The sequence below is a fragment of the Dasypus novemcinctus genome, chromosome 20, assembly GCF_030445035.2.
Source record: "Dasypus novemcinctus isolate mDasNov1 chromosome 20, mDasNov1.1.hap2, whole genome shotgun sequence".
Classification (NCBI taxonomy): Eukaryota; Metazoa; Chordata; class Mammalia; order Cingulata; family Dasypodidae; genus Dasypus; species Dasypus novemcinctus.
Window position 1 is genome coordinate 129,907 of NC_080692.1, and position 14,672 is coordinate 144,578.

A 14,672-nucleotide genomic window follows, 5' to 3' on the forward strand; every position below is an offset into this window, starting at 1 on the left:
CAAATAAGGCTCTTTTTATGCTGAGTCCCATAAAAACACAACTTCTTTCATGATCTGAGTTCTGAAGTCACTATTTCTTCTTGTCAGCACTGAACCCCGGGGTTTTGAGAAAACAATTTTCTTGATAAAGATTTGACAAATTCAAGCCTTGATTTTAGCATCTCAGACTCATGAAAATGAATCTGTTATGGGAAGAATAAAGAAAAGAGGAACTGGCTAGTATAATCCTTAACAATTGAAATTACCATGTTGAACTTGTTTGTCTCTAACAACTTGCCCACAAATGCTTGCACACACATAAGAATGGAAGCTCCTCGAGGGCAAAGTCACAGCTATCTTACTTGTGTACTCCCAGAGCCCAGAACAATGCTTAGTACATAATAAGAGCTCAATAAATATTAGTTGCTTAAATAAGAGGGATATTTAAAGGATCAAACATGATTCCTGTCCTCGAAGACACAATCAGTACTAGAGGTATGCAACAACCCAAAGCAGAGTGTGTGAAGAAAATCAACATTCCAGCCCTCAGAGGAGGTCAGGGTTTTAGGTTGTGGGGAAAGAAGAGACCTGAGTGGGGTGTTGCTGAATGGACAGAATTTAGTCATGGGGAGATGCTGTCTGGAGGGAGAAGGGACACCTGGTCAAAGGAGCAAGGCAAGAGAGAATGGAGTGGGTTAGGTGGGAGAGAAGAGACCGCCAGTTTGAAGACAGGTAACAAGGTGCAGCCTCAGGGGATCCCAAAAGTCAGAGCAGAGGAGGTTCTACTGTATCCCGTGAGTAGGAAAGAAACAAGGTTTCTGATCACAGGCTGGCATGCTGAAGGTTTTCAGAAGATTAGTCTGGGGTGTGCAAGATGAACTGGACAAGAGTAAGCCAGAGAGGAAATCAAGTAGCAGACTAGCACCAATACCTTAGAGAACTTGGGAAATTCATCTACATTCTAGTCACTCATCATCATAATGCCTTATTAAGTAACTTGCAAAGGAAACAATAAGGTCTTAGACATTAGGTAGTGATGAAGATACTGGTTTTAGTGAGTCATCCTGTCCATTCTTACACTTACATCAGGGGGAAATTAAAACAGATATTCCAATAATTTAATAACTCTAAGAGCAGAGTTGAGCATAGCTTATGAAGAATATAGGCATATTCTGCTTTTGGAAAACTGAACATCAGAAAATTGTATATTTCAAGGGAAACGGACTTGGCCCAGTGGTTAGTGCATCTGTCTACCACATGGGAAGTCCACGGTTCAAACCCCGGGGCCTCCTTGACCTGTGTGGAGCTGGCCCATGCACAGTGCTGATGCGCGCAAGGAGTGCTGTGCCATACAGGGGTGTTCCCTGCATAGGGGAGCCCCAAGCGCAAGGAGTGTGCCCCATAAGGAGAGCAACCCAGCATAAAAGAAAGTGCAGCCTGTCCAGGAATGGTGCTGCACACACGGAGAGCTGACACAACAAGATGAGACAACCAAAAGAGACACAGATTCCCATGACGGTGACAACAACAGAAGTGGACAAAGAAGATGCAGCAAATAGACACAGAGAACAGACAACCGGGGTGGTGGTTGGGAGGGGAGAGAAATAAATAAAATAGGTAAAAAGAAAATTCTGTATTTCAAAACATAAGCCGAAGATTTATAAAAAATATCAAGTACACTGAAAAGCCTAATTAACAAAGTGTACTTCAATTAGAGATATAAGATTCTCAGCCCACTGTCCTAGCAGACTACTTAGGACCCTGGAAAAAGCAAGTATGAATGAGGGATTACTTTGGGGGGTGGAGGGAATGGACCCATACCTGGACAACTTGATAACCAAGTAAATTGAGTTGCCGTTGTTTAATAGCCTCTTTTCCTAGTAAATTTTTGCTGTTAAAACAAACTCTTTTGGGGCCATTAATGCATAGTGCTACTCTGAAAAAAAAATCAAAGAGAAATAAATGTAGTTTTTATAACAATCCAAAATATTGTTTTTTTGGCCAAAGTTTACTCAAAATGTGGCTTTTCCTAATGGCCAGTACTCTCACATCAATCATGAATGTGTTACTCTTTAGCCTACTGAAAAAGTACTTGGCTTAATTAATGATGCTGTTTATAAAATATTACAAGGAATTTCCAGAAAACATATCCTGAAATGTAGTTTTATTTCTGGAATTGTCTATTTTTCTCACCTTTTTAAGAAAATGATCCTTTCCTATTCACCTCAACAGGCCTTTTAACATAAAAACTAGAACAATTTCTTTATCTTTTGTGACATCTTCATCAACTGTAAAAGGTAATACAAATACTTCTTTATCTAATTTAATTTCAATATCTAGTGAGAGAAGGAAAAAAGTCTTCATGTGATACCCTCACAAACACTATCTTCCTTTACTTCTTTGTTCTGTTTAGATTTCTTCCAAACTGTATTTACCAATAGGACAGAAGGCTGCAAAGTAATGACCACAACCAAATGAGGATGTTCACTCACTCAGCTTCAAGAACAAGCCTGTAAGCCTGAAATTAAGGAGGCTTGCTGGTCTAAAGCAATGAGTAGGTCCTCAAATTAGCAGGGGAGCAGTAGGAACCACACACTTCCTCCTTCTCCTTACAAATGGTGGCACACTTTCAATTCAGACAGTGAAGAAAATGTTCTAAGGTCAGCAAAATTAGACAACTAAACAGCTCAACACATCCCTCTCTTCCATGTCTCCTGACAGCTAATGCAGCCCATGACCGTGGCACCCCATGACTGCAATATGTGGCCAAGGGGAGTGGCTGGTGTTCCCTTCCAAGCCCTCTGGTATATGCCATTCCTTCTGAAGAAAGGGCCATGAAAGCAGGAGAGGTGGAACATGTGACCATTTGAAGCCTATCAGAGATGGTTCTCTTTGAGATGATTTTTTAATTGATGAAAGGAAGGACTTCGACTCAAAGTCAGCATAGTCCAGCAGCTATTTCTGGGAGGATCTGTGTGCTTATATCTGTGCTAATGTGGTAGCCACCAGCTATGGGAGGCTTTGGAGCACTTGAAATGTGATATAAACTTTACTTATGTTTAATGTAAATTTAAGTAGCCATCTGCACTAGTGGCTAATATACTGGACAGTGCAGGCCTAGACTATAAGAGTGGCTAAACAGACATGAGCACTTACTGTGTTATTCCCTCATTTATACCCTCTTACCATAAGTGTTTGAGGTCAATATTCTTCTTACTCACATTTTACAGATGAGGAAGCAAACAGAAAAAGGTTAAAAAGGGTAAGTACACTGTGCAAAGACATTCTGCTAATCTGTGGCAAGCTGGATTCAAATACAGTCTATATACTATATTCTACCATCTACACTCTAGAGCCTCATGTGGGGCAGGGAAGATTCCATTTTGCATTCTGTGGCTACTAAGCTCCACCTGTCTCCCAAAGAGATAACAGCCACTAAGGTTCTGTAAATAAATCCCCTGGTACTTACCTACTGTATACCATTAGGTTATTAACAGTTTGGAAGCAAAGTAGGATCTTCTCCTAAAAGGTCGATCAATTCATTTACCAGAGATTTATGAAAGTGAAAATCCACAGGGGTCTCCAGGGAATGGTATGGAGTAAAAAAATGATTTCATTTGATATTTAGGAAGGAGTTTGGGATCCTAAAAATCATATATTCAATCATGAGAGAAAAATAAGATACAAAACCAGAGAATAAAGTGAAGGTAGTGAGTTACCTATGTATAAAAGTTTAATACAAAATTCCTTTAACGAATGCTATTTTTCTAGGACTTAGGACTGATATCTTTCTTAACACAGCAATGAAAAATATTCTTGTTATAGTTAAAGTGTAATAGCTCAAAATATTCTTAAAATGTGTCTTAAAAGTAGTCACTGAAAAAAGAACAATAAACATCATGACAATGCTGTCAAATTCAAGAAACATCTCTGAAACTCTCAGAATTGCTTTAAGGATCTGAAGGACACTCAGTTAAAATTTTTAATCCAAGAAGAAATGATAAAACTGACATCTCAATTCAATAAATAAAGGATTGCAATGGAACAACTAGTGCTGGAAAATTAGTTATCTGTCTAGTAAAGAAGAGTTAAACTCCTACCAAACATCAGACTATGAGCATATCTCCTTTTACTGAGTTTTGCTTTATTGTACTTTGCAGATATTGTGTTTGTTTTTTTAAATAAACTGAGGGTTTCTGGCAATCCTGTGTCAAGCAAGACTATCAGTTCCTGTTTTCCAACAATGTGTGCTTTCTTTATCTGTGTCACGTTTTAATTGAGGTATATACATTTAAAAATAAAAATAATGCTTTTGCATACTGAAAAGGCTATAGTACACGTGCAGTGGGAAACCAAAACATGCATGTAACTCACTTTATTATGGTGGCCTGGATCTCACAGGTGGATTAAAGATCCAATGGGGGAAAAATTAGTAAATATTTGCACTAACACATATTTGGTGAAATAATCTTATGCATGATGGAAAAGTCAGGAACCATTAAAAGACAGGTAGATTTGGTCACACAAAACTTAAAAACACAAAGCAATAGAAAGATGAATTAGGGAGCAGGAAGGCAATTCCTAGGAAATACAAATGGCCAATAAACATTTGACAAAATGCTCAACTTCATTATTGCTCACTCAAATGCAATTTAAATACATGACAAGACACCCTTTTCCACTGAACTAAGTGGCAAAAGCTAACAGGACTAAAAAAAACACAGCCACGTTCACTCACTGCTGGGGAGGTGTGACGTCTACCATTCAGAGTCACTACCTACTGACGTTACACCACTGGTCCCACTCTTAACATTCTAGTCTGCAGCTTAAAGGAACATGGGTTGCAGTAGAATGACACACAAGGGTGTTTACTACAGCACTGCTGATAGAGACCAAAGTTGGAAAGAACCTGAAAGATCATAAGCTGGGAAACTGGTGAGTAAGTCCCATAAAATACTGCACCACTTTGAGAAAGAACGTATTTGATCCACACACATTGGCCTTGAGGAAGGTCTATGTATACTGGACATAATGGTAAATTATATGATATACTGGACATAAAGAGAAAAGAAAATTGGTTTATATATTTGTGTATGCTGGGCATAGAAAGCACAGTTACAAATTTGTTATTTCAGGGAAGGGAGGTGTTTGGGGTTAACTAATTTTAGTGTTTATATGCCTTGGCATTGTTAAAAAATTTTAAAAGAAAAGAGTAATGGCTTTCCACTTCTTTACCTTTTACCAGAATATGATCCTGAGTCACGTTTGAAGGACAAAGCAGAAGGTGAGGAAGTCTGTTGGGACTATTTCCAATCACACAAAAAAGGTGTGCTGTGAAGTTTATGAGAGTGAATCTTTATAGCACAGATACCACCTAAAATAAAGTCTACCAGAGAAGAGTGAAATTTCTGACTTGGTTAGAAAACGCACTCAGAAATAATTAGGATTTGTAGAGTTCAGAGATTCAGACTTTTTAATCAAATGGCTATTGTGCGTGCTAAACCCTTTAAAACCCTTGAAGTGAATCAAGGAATATTAAGATTTGTATGCCTTCAACACTTGAAACCATCTAGAAATCTCACACAGCAGGAATTGGTCCTATAGGACAAGACAGAAATGGGGTCAATTTATCAAAGAAAAGGCCAGCTGTTGCACCTAGCTCCAAGTAAATGAAAGTTTTCCCTTTTAATAAACTTACAGAGACAGGTCAAAAGAGAAAAGACTTAGTTTTCAGAAGGGGCACAAGAAAACTGTTTGCCCTCACTGAAATAATGCCATACACCTTTTGTTTTTACCTTATAGAAAGGATATTCTATCACTGAGAATAAGTAAAGTTGTGTCTGTTGTGCTAGAATCAGTCTGTCCAGATATGATTCTTCACCTGAAATGAAAACATCCCAATCAGTTATGCTTGAATTTTGGTACATGTAATGAAAAAAATCATGAACATCCAGCACTAATACATTCATTCCAGAAGTATGATGGATTTTTAAGTGACACTAGAAAATGAAGTTGTTAGAATTATGCCCTCATGCTTGCTTAACCAGTGACATCTTATTTTGACATCTACAAACCCAAGCTCCTAACTTCTGCCCCTTGTTGGGATTCAGGCAGTTACAGCAGCAGACCCCTGCTAATGGGAGCATCTCGATGATCCCCCACAGGAGCATGAATGGCCCATTGAGGTGCTGATGTCTTCCACCTATAGGAAGCACATCCACCAGCCCATTCAGCCACTGAATCACGACCATGGCAGCGCCAACCATGTGAGGTCTGACTTCTAAGGAAGAACGACATCCCCAGCATCAAGGCTCCTGGCTTTAGGTACTTTTCTCCAGCCTGAGGGTCACCCCAGGCCCCAAAGGCCCAGGGGCTCCTTTCACAGGGGGTGGGGAACCTAGGGCCTTATATCCTGGTTCTGCTGACATCTAGAATCTGCAGAGATGCCCCCATCTGGCCTTATGGCAGGTACAATGAAAGACAAGCAGCTTCCGTAAGGGGCCTTGGTCAAGACCCTGGCAGACACCTTTAGGATGTAGGCACATCCAGCAAGTGGACTTTTACATGAGACTATGTCAGATTAAGTGATGCTGGTGACTCATTGACTGCGGGTACCTTCACAACATTAAAAATATCCACCAACCTTAAGTGACTGGAATTTTTGTTCATGGATTCTCTGCGTTTGTATTTGGGGAGGGGTGTGCAGTTATTTTCCTAATAGTCACAGAAGCCACTACTACTACCTGATATTATCTCTAGTGTACCTAAAACAATGCTTGCATTTTAGGTTCTTCAAGAGGAAATATCAGGAAAGTTACATTTTAGCACAATTGAACTCTAGATATACTGCAATGCACTTTCTCCCCAATGATCTGAACTGCAAAAAATGGAATTTTGTTCACTCGAGGACAAAAATCCCTAGGAGGATGGATGGCCCTAGTGGCCAGCATTTTCTGTTGTCACCCTGTAAGTGAGAAGCAGCTGAGGTCATGAGGAAAGCATGGGGCTTGGCATTCACCAGGGTTGGGTAAAATTCTGGCTCTTCCTTTTTCTAGCTCTGAGGTCTAGTGTAAGTCATGTCATCTCTTTGAGCCTACATTCCCCCATCTTTACTTTGGGGGATGCTAACCTCATCTGTCTGAGTCTGGCTGGTTGACTGTGACACATACCATAGACAGCAGGAATTTAGTGTCTCAGGTTTTGGAGGCTAGACATCAAATCAAGGGATTAGCAGCCACACGGTCATGCAGGGGGGCATCCTACTGGTGGCTCAACCTCTGCTCTTCACATGGCCATCTGAATCCTGTGGTCTCCACTTCTGCACAGGGGTCCATCTGTCTAGATCCTCTTCTTGTGAGGTCTCCAGTCCTGTAGGATGAAGGCCCTCCTGGCTCAATTTGGTTTTATCTTAAAAGGATCTTTGAGATTCTTCCAAATAGCTCCCACCCACAGCACCAGGGACCAGGATTTGAATGTGTCTTCGGGAATATGAGTCAGTCCCCATCACTAAGTCTGTGAGGGGCTTGGTGTGCTCCCAGAGTTGGTCATGAAACAGGTGGCCCTGTGGTACACCACCATGCTCAACAATCGTGGTGATGATCATCAACTTTGGGTGGTTTTTAAGGCAGTCGCTTTTAACCTCATTTGGAAATGTTTACTTTGGATAGAATATGAGAAATTGTGCGAGTGTTAAGATACTATCTATATTTTTAATGAAGTGATCCCTTGGAAGAGATAATCCCTCATCTTTTGTGATTAAATTCTCCAGTTTAGTAGTTGAAAGGTAGGTGATTTAGTTGATTTCAACCCTGATTCCTCAATCATTGGTTTTATTGTTCTGAAGACCAGGTCATTCTCAAAGGACACATGACATTGAATGACTGGTAATTTCAAGGCTGAGTGACTTCTAAATATGTCTTTATTAATTTGAAGCCAGCTTTTTTCACAATATGTGCCTTTTATTTTTTTCAAACAATTTACAATATTTTATTCAGAATGCCTTTGGGTCCATGATATCATATTGGTAATGCCATAAAAGAAAATATATAAAGTTTGGGTTATAGACATTTTTATAAATAATTCTTTCTTCAGTCTAGATTACCAAGAAAAACAATGCATCTGTGGGAGATGCCTTCATCTGAAAGTGACAGCAATAAATTAATTTCAAACTTAAGTTATTTTCATTTAGTTTAAATTAGACCTTTAACCTTTTAGTGCTTACTTTTAATAAGCAGTGTTTGAAATGGGCAAGATTTCAAAAGCTCTCATGTTTGTTAGACAGCTAGGGAAATTAAATGTATTTCTGTAGATGAGACATTTTCAACTTAAATGTGTAAAGTATGCCCATTAAAGCCATATCAAGCAGAAACATATTCTTAGATTAAAATAATTTGTTTTACTTAATCAGATATCCACCATTAGTCAAAAATGATTTTTCTATTGTTAGACATATCTAGAGCAAGGGGAAGTGGAGTGGTTGCTGGCTTTAAGAATTGCACATTGAGGTTGGAAAAAGAATAATATAGAGGATTCAAGACAAAGCCTAGTCATTTCTAAACAGATGATTTGAAATACTGGAATTTTAAAGGGTGTGGACTTAAAGTGTTTTTGTGTTTTCTAAATATTTTATTATTTATTTATTTATTCATTTATTTATTTAATTTATCTCTATATTTCTCACCCTCTTATTGTTTGTACTCACTGCCTGCTCTCTATGTCTAGTGTTTTTTTTGTTTTTTGTTTTTTTTAGGAGGCATCTGGAACAGAACCCAGGATCTCTCATATGGGTGGGAGGTGTTCAGCCACTTGAGATACATCTGCTCCCTGCTTGTAGCATCTTTTGTAGTGTTTCCTCTTTGTGTTGTCTCATTGTGTCATTTTGTTGTGTCACCTTGCTGCACCAACACTTTGCATCAGCTCTCTGTATTGTTAGTTTTCTTTAAAAGACACTGGGAACTGAAGCCAGGCTTCCCAAGTGGTGCCCAACTGCTTGAGCCACATCTGCTTCCCCTAAAGTGCTTTTAATGAAAGAATACTTCCTACAAAGCTTAAGGGTTTAGAAGAACTTTGAGTATGGGCATTTTTACTCACTTATGGATGCCATTGTTCATTGGCTTGACAGAAGTGAACTCCAAGGTTTCTGATTTGCATTTTTAGCTCATAGAGTTGTTTTCAGTTGCCTGAAGCTTTGCGTAGGTTTTACTCTGTCTTAGAATTCAGGGAAGAGGCAAATTTCCATTCCATTCTTGCCTCAGCCATTGGCCAACTGTGAAAATTTGGAGAAGTCCCTTATCCTCTCTGCAACTCAGTTTTGTTTTTGTAAAATACAGGGCTGGTCTAGTGCCTGGACTCTCAGCCACAGGGTCTCAAGATTGACCTTGAATCAGAGTCTCCTGGACAACTGTTAACTGAAACAGCCTGCCCCATCCCTGGAGTTTCTGATTCAGCAGGTCTGGATCTGGGTCTGAGAATTTGCATTTCTAACAAATTTCCAGGTGATGCTGTGACTGCTGGCAGGTGGGTTGGGGGAACCCCTCTCAGCCAGGCCCTTGTATGCACAGAGTTTCATCAGGTAGACTCTTATCATAATGCTGATTGCTTTTAAGGCCTATTGGTTAGAAAGACTGCTGATAAAGCCTCAGGAAAGAAAAATCTTCCTTTTGTGTTCTTTTTGTCATAAACGCCAAATTGAGATAATCTCATGGGGGTAGAAGGGAGGAACCATATTTAAGAGAATTTAGCAATCACTGGCTGTGGACATTTCCATGGGCTAGCAAAGGGGAAGGCTGTGCTACCTCAGGAAGGTCTCTAGGACATGGGCAATGGGTGGGAGGCTCTTTGTCTCTTCAGAGATAACTTAAACTGTCTGACTTGTGGGTGTGAAATGGTAAGAGGCTGCAGTCCTGCCCTTGGTGACAATGGCAACATCTCCAGTCCCAGGAAACAGTTTAACAATGCAAGGTCTATAAACTTTAAGTCTTTAGGGGAAATGCAAACCAAATATGCTAAAAGCTTATCTAGAATGTATGAAGTCCATGCTAAAACCTAACCTAGGATGTGGAAGATATATATGCTAATTCAAGCCTATTGAGAACTGAAACAAAGGGACCATTTAATGTTTCCTCCATATAAAAGGGATTCAAAAATCTTGTTCGGGGCTCAGGATTGAAACAAAAAGCTCCTGAATCCGACCAGCCGTCAATAAACCATTTTTCCTTCTCAAAATCATTCCTGAGTCCTGGCCTCTCTATACACAAATAATTGAACCTCTCTCAAATTCTACAACAATATCATACTATTTTATGTGTTTTTACCATTTATTTCACCCTTTGTAATAATCTTCATTTCAACACTATTCTCCAAGTCTCTCTCTTTTTTTCCCTTTCAGGATGCAGTAGTCCCTTTTGTATCTCTTGTAAGCCTTTTGGTAACATTCTATTAGTGTTCGTTTTTTTTTTTCCTGTGAAAACTTTGGACTCACCCTCATTTTTGAAGTTCAGCTTTGCCAGATACAAAATTCTTGGCTGATGGATTTTTCTTTTTAAGTACATTAAGGACTTCATACCACTTTCTTCTCTTCTTCATGGTTTCAGATGTGAGGTCAGCACTTAATCTTACTGAGGTTCTATTGCACGTGATGCTTTTCTTTTGCTGCTTTCAGAATTCTTTTTATCTCTTATGTTTGTCATTCTGAATAGCAGGTGTCTCAGAGTAGGTCTATTTGGATTTACTCTACTTCTGGTGCATTGTCCTTCTTGGATTTTGATATTTATATCCTTCATAAGGGTTGGGAAGTTTCCATTTGCTATTCCCTCAAATATTCTTTCTACCCCTTTTCCATTCTCTTCTTCAGGGAAACCAATAGTGTAAATTTGTGCACTTTGCATTGTTTTTTGATTTCTTGAACACTTGTTTCACTTTTTCCACTGTCTTCTCTTTTACTTTCCTGTCTTTTCCAGTTCAGGTGTTCTGTCTTTGAAATCACTAATTCTGTCATTGAACATTGAAAATCTGCATTTATTGTCTCTAATGTATTTTTAAATTCATTGAACTATATCACTCATACATAAACAGTAAGTGCATAGTAGTTGTAAACTTACAAAACATATATAACATCAAACAAACATATATAATATCTCACCCTACCACCAATAACTTATATTATTTTTAAAACTTTTTAACTAATAAAAAGTATTGTCAAAATATTACTACTAAACAAGTTTCCCCTGACCAATCCAATTATTATCTTTACATCATTCATATATGAGCATACATAAACAATTAAGTGTATAGTATAAGTTGTGAACTTACAAAGCAAACCTGCATAACATCATACAGGGGTCCCATACATCAACCCTCCACCAACACCTTGCACTGTCATGAGACATTTGTTACAAATTATGAAAGAATATTGTCAAAATCTTACTATTAATCATAGTCCTTATGTTACATTTGTTGTGTTTTCCCCCAACCCACCTCATTATTTTTTAAATATTGTCTATGACAGAAGTTGTAAACTTATAAAAAATCATGCACATGTGCAGAATTCTCAAACAACACCCCTCCATCAACACACCACAATGTGGTGTGTCATTTGCTACAGATGAAATAATATCAACTGATTGTTACCATGTCCATAGTGTACACTTGGCTCACTTTTTCTGAACTGCCTCAGTACCAACACAGAACATCTTTCATAGAAGTGCAAGAATATTATATTATTACTACTAACCACAGTCCATAGGTGACTCCAGCTGTGTTTTTCCCATCCTTCTACACATTCCCAACACCCTGCAGTAGTGATCTACATTTGTTTTACCTAACAAAGGACACTCTTGCATCTGTATCATCAATCACAATTCTCACCCACCTCTTAGTTTACTATGCTAATTAGTTCCTAGATTATTTCCTAGCATTCTGTCAATTGGCATTTATATAACTAGACTACCATTTTCAGCAACATCCCCATTTATAAACCAGCTGTTACTCACTGTGTGTTACCATCCACTCTATACATTTCCATACCTTTACAGTAAAGCTAATTAAAAATTCTACATACATTAAACATCAGTAGTCCACTCAGTCCTTCTCTTATCTCTTCTAAGAATCCACTACCCACCACCAGGTACTGAAGATATTTTCCTAAAATTTCTTCTATAAGTTTTATGGTCCTTGCTTTTATTTTCAGTTTGCGATATATTTTGAGTTAATTTTTGGATAAGGTGTGAGATAGGAGTCCTCTTTCCTATTGTCAGCTATGGATGTCCAATATTTTCAATGCCTTTTGTTGAGTGGATTGTTCTGTCCAAGCTGTGTGACTTTGACAGGCTAGTAAAAAATCACTTGAATATATATCTGAGTCTGTTTCTGAACCATAAATTTGATTCCATTGGTCTATTGTGTCTGTCTTTAGGTTAGAACCATGCTATTTTTACCACTATATGTATGTATTATGATTTAAAGTCTGGAGATGAGGGCTTGCTTTTCCTTTTTATGATGTTCCAGCTATTCAGGACTCCTTACCACTCCAAATAAATTTAATAATTGTGCTTTCAATTTTTTCTTTAATGCTGGTGGAATTTTTATTAGGATTGCATTAAGTCTATATATCAACTTGAGTAGAATTGACATCTTGATGATATTTAGTCTTCCAATCCATGAGCATGGAATGTTCTCCCAGTTATTTAGGCCATTTTTTGAATTGTTTTAACACTGAGTTGCAGTTTTCTGAATACAAGTGCTTTGCATCATTGGTTAGGTTTATTCCTGACTATTGAGTTTTATCTGTTATATTGTATTTTCATGACTCTTTTGACACTATTAGTTACTTTTATTGATATAATCTTCATTTCTAGACTTTCTTCCAGGCCCCTCTCTCCTGTCTTTTCTTTTCAGGCTGTAGCACACCCTTTAGTGTTTCTAAAAAATCTGGTCTCTTGCTTAGAAATTCTCTCAGTTTCTGTTCATCTGTGAATATTCTAATCTCACCCTCATTTTTGAATGACAGACTTGCTGGATATAAGATTCTTGGCAGGAAGTTTTTCTCTTGTAGTATCTTAAATATATCAGACTACTGTCTTCTTGCCTCAATGATTTCTGGTGAGAAATCAGCACATACTCTTATTGGATATCCCTTATATGTTATGTATTTCTTTTCTCTTGTTGCTCTCAGAATTCTCTCTCTTTGGCCCTTGACATTTTGATGAGTATGTGTCTTGGAGTTGGTCTATTTGGATATTTTTTGGATGGAATTACATTGTACTTCTTGGACAGGGATCTGTCTTTCAATAAGGTTGGGAAATTATCTACCATTTTTTCATCAAATATTTCTTCTGCCCCTTTTGCTGTCATTTCTTTCCCCAAGACCTTGTTCAATTTTTTTTCATTCTTTTCTTCTTCTGTTCTTTTGTATGTTCACTTTCAGAGGCCATTTCTTCAATTTCACCAATCCTTTCTTCTGCCTTCTCAAATCTGCTCTTATATGATTCCAATGTTTTTTAAATTTCATTGATTGCACCTTTCATTCCCATAAGATCTGCTATTTTTCTATGTATGCTTTCAAATTCTTCTTCATGCTCATCCAGTGTCTTCTTTTTTTTATTTTTTATTTTTGTCTTTATTTTTATATTTTAATATTATATTCAAAAACTATGAGGTCCCCATATACCCCCCACTCCCTCACTCCCCCTCCCCCCATAGTAACAACCTCCTCCATCATCATGAGACATTCATTGCATTTGTTGAACACATCTCTGAGCACCACTGCACCTCATGGTCAATGGTCCACATTATAGCCCACACTCTCACAGCTTCAATCCAGTGGGCCATGGGAGGACATACAATGTCCAGTAACTTTCCTTGCAGCATCACCCAGGACAACTCCAAGTCCCAAAAACTCCTCCAGTGTCTTCTTAATATCTTTAATCTCTTTGGCCATCTCATTGAATTTATTAAGAAGATCTCTTTGAACACCTATAATTTGTTGTCTCAACTCCTTTATGTCATCTGGAGGCTTATCTTGTTCCTTTAACTGGGTCTTAGCTTCCTATTTCTTGGTGTGGATTGTACTATTTTTGTTGGTGTCTTGGCATCAGGCTTACTGGAGTATTTATTCTGGGTGCAGTTTTTCTCTTTAGTTTAGGGCTTCCTATCATTTCTCCCTTGCTGGTTCAGCAGAAGGAGCCAAGCATGTAGTTGGTGCTGTAAGCTATGGAGGCTCAAGCTGCCCTCATTGTGCCAGGGGCCAATGAAGCTTCTTCCAATTTTCTCCTTTGCCAGGGGTAGGGACAGAGTCACAGCTATGTAGAATAACCCAAGTGCAGGCCTAGACTGTAGTTGCCCAGAGAGACTGATGAAGCTTCATAACTTTTTCTCCCCTGCCTGGGACAGGGATAGAGCTGCAGGTGTGGGCAGCAATCTATTTAGTGCAGGTCCAAGATGACTGCAGTTGCCCTGGTAGGCTTCTGATTTTTCAGTCTTTTACAGCCAAAGTTACCTGCAGTTACCTGTATAGGATGGTGCAGGGCTCCTCAGGCTTCTCCCTGCCAGAGGCAGGGCTGAAAGCCTAGATGGGCTGCAGGCTGATCTGCATGAAAGAAACTGGTTCCTGCCAACACTGAGAATTTCAGTCAGCCTGGCTTCCCCTCAGGCTGTAGGTGAAGTCAGAACAGTGGCTACTGGCCTCTTTTTGACTT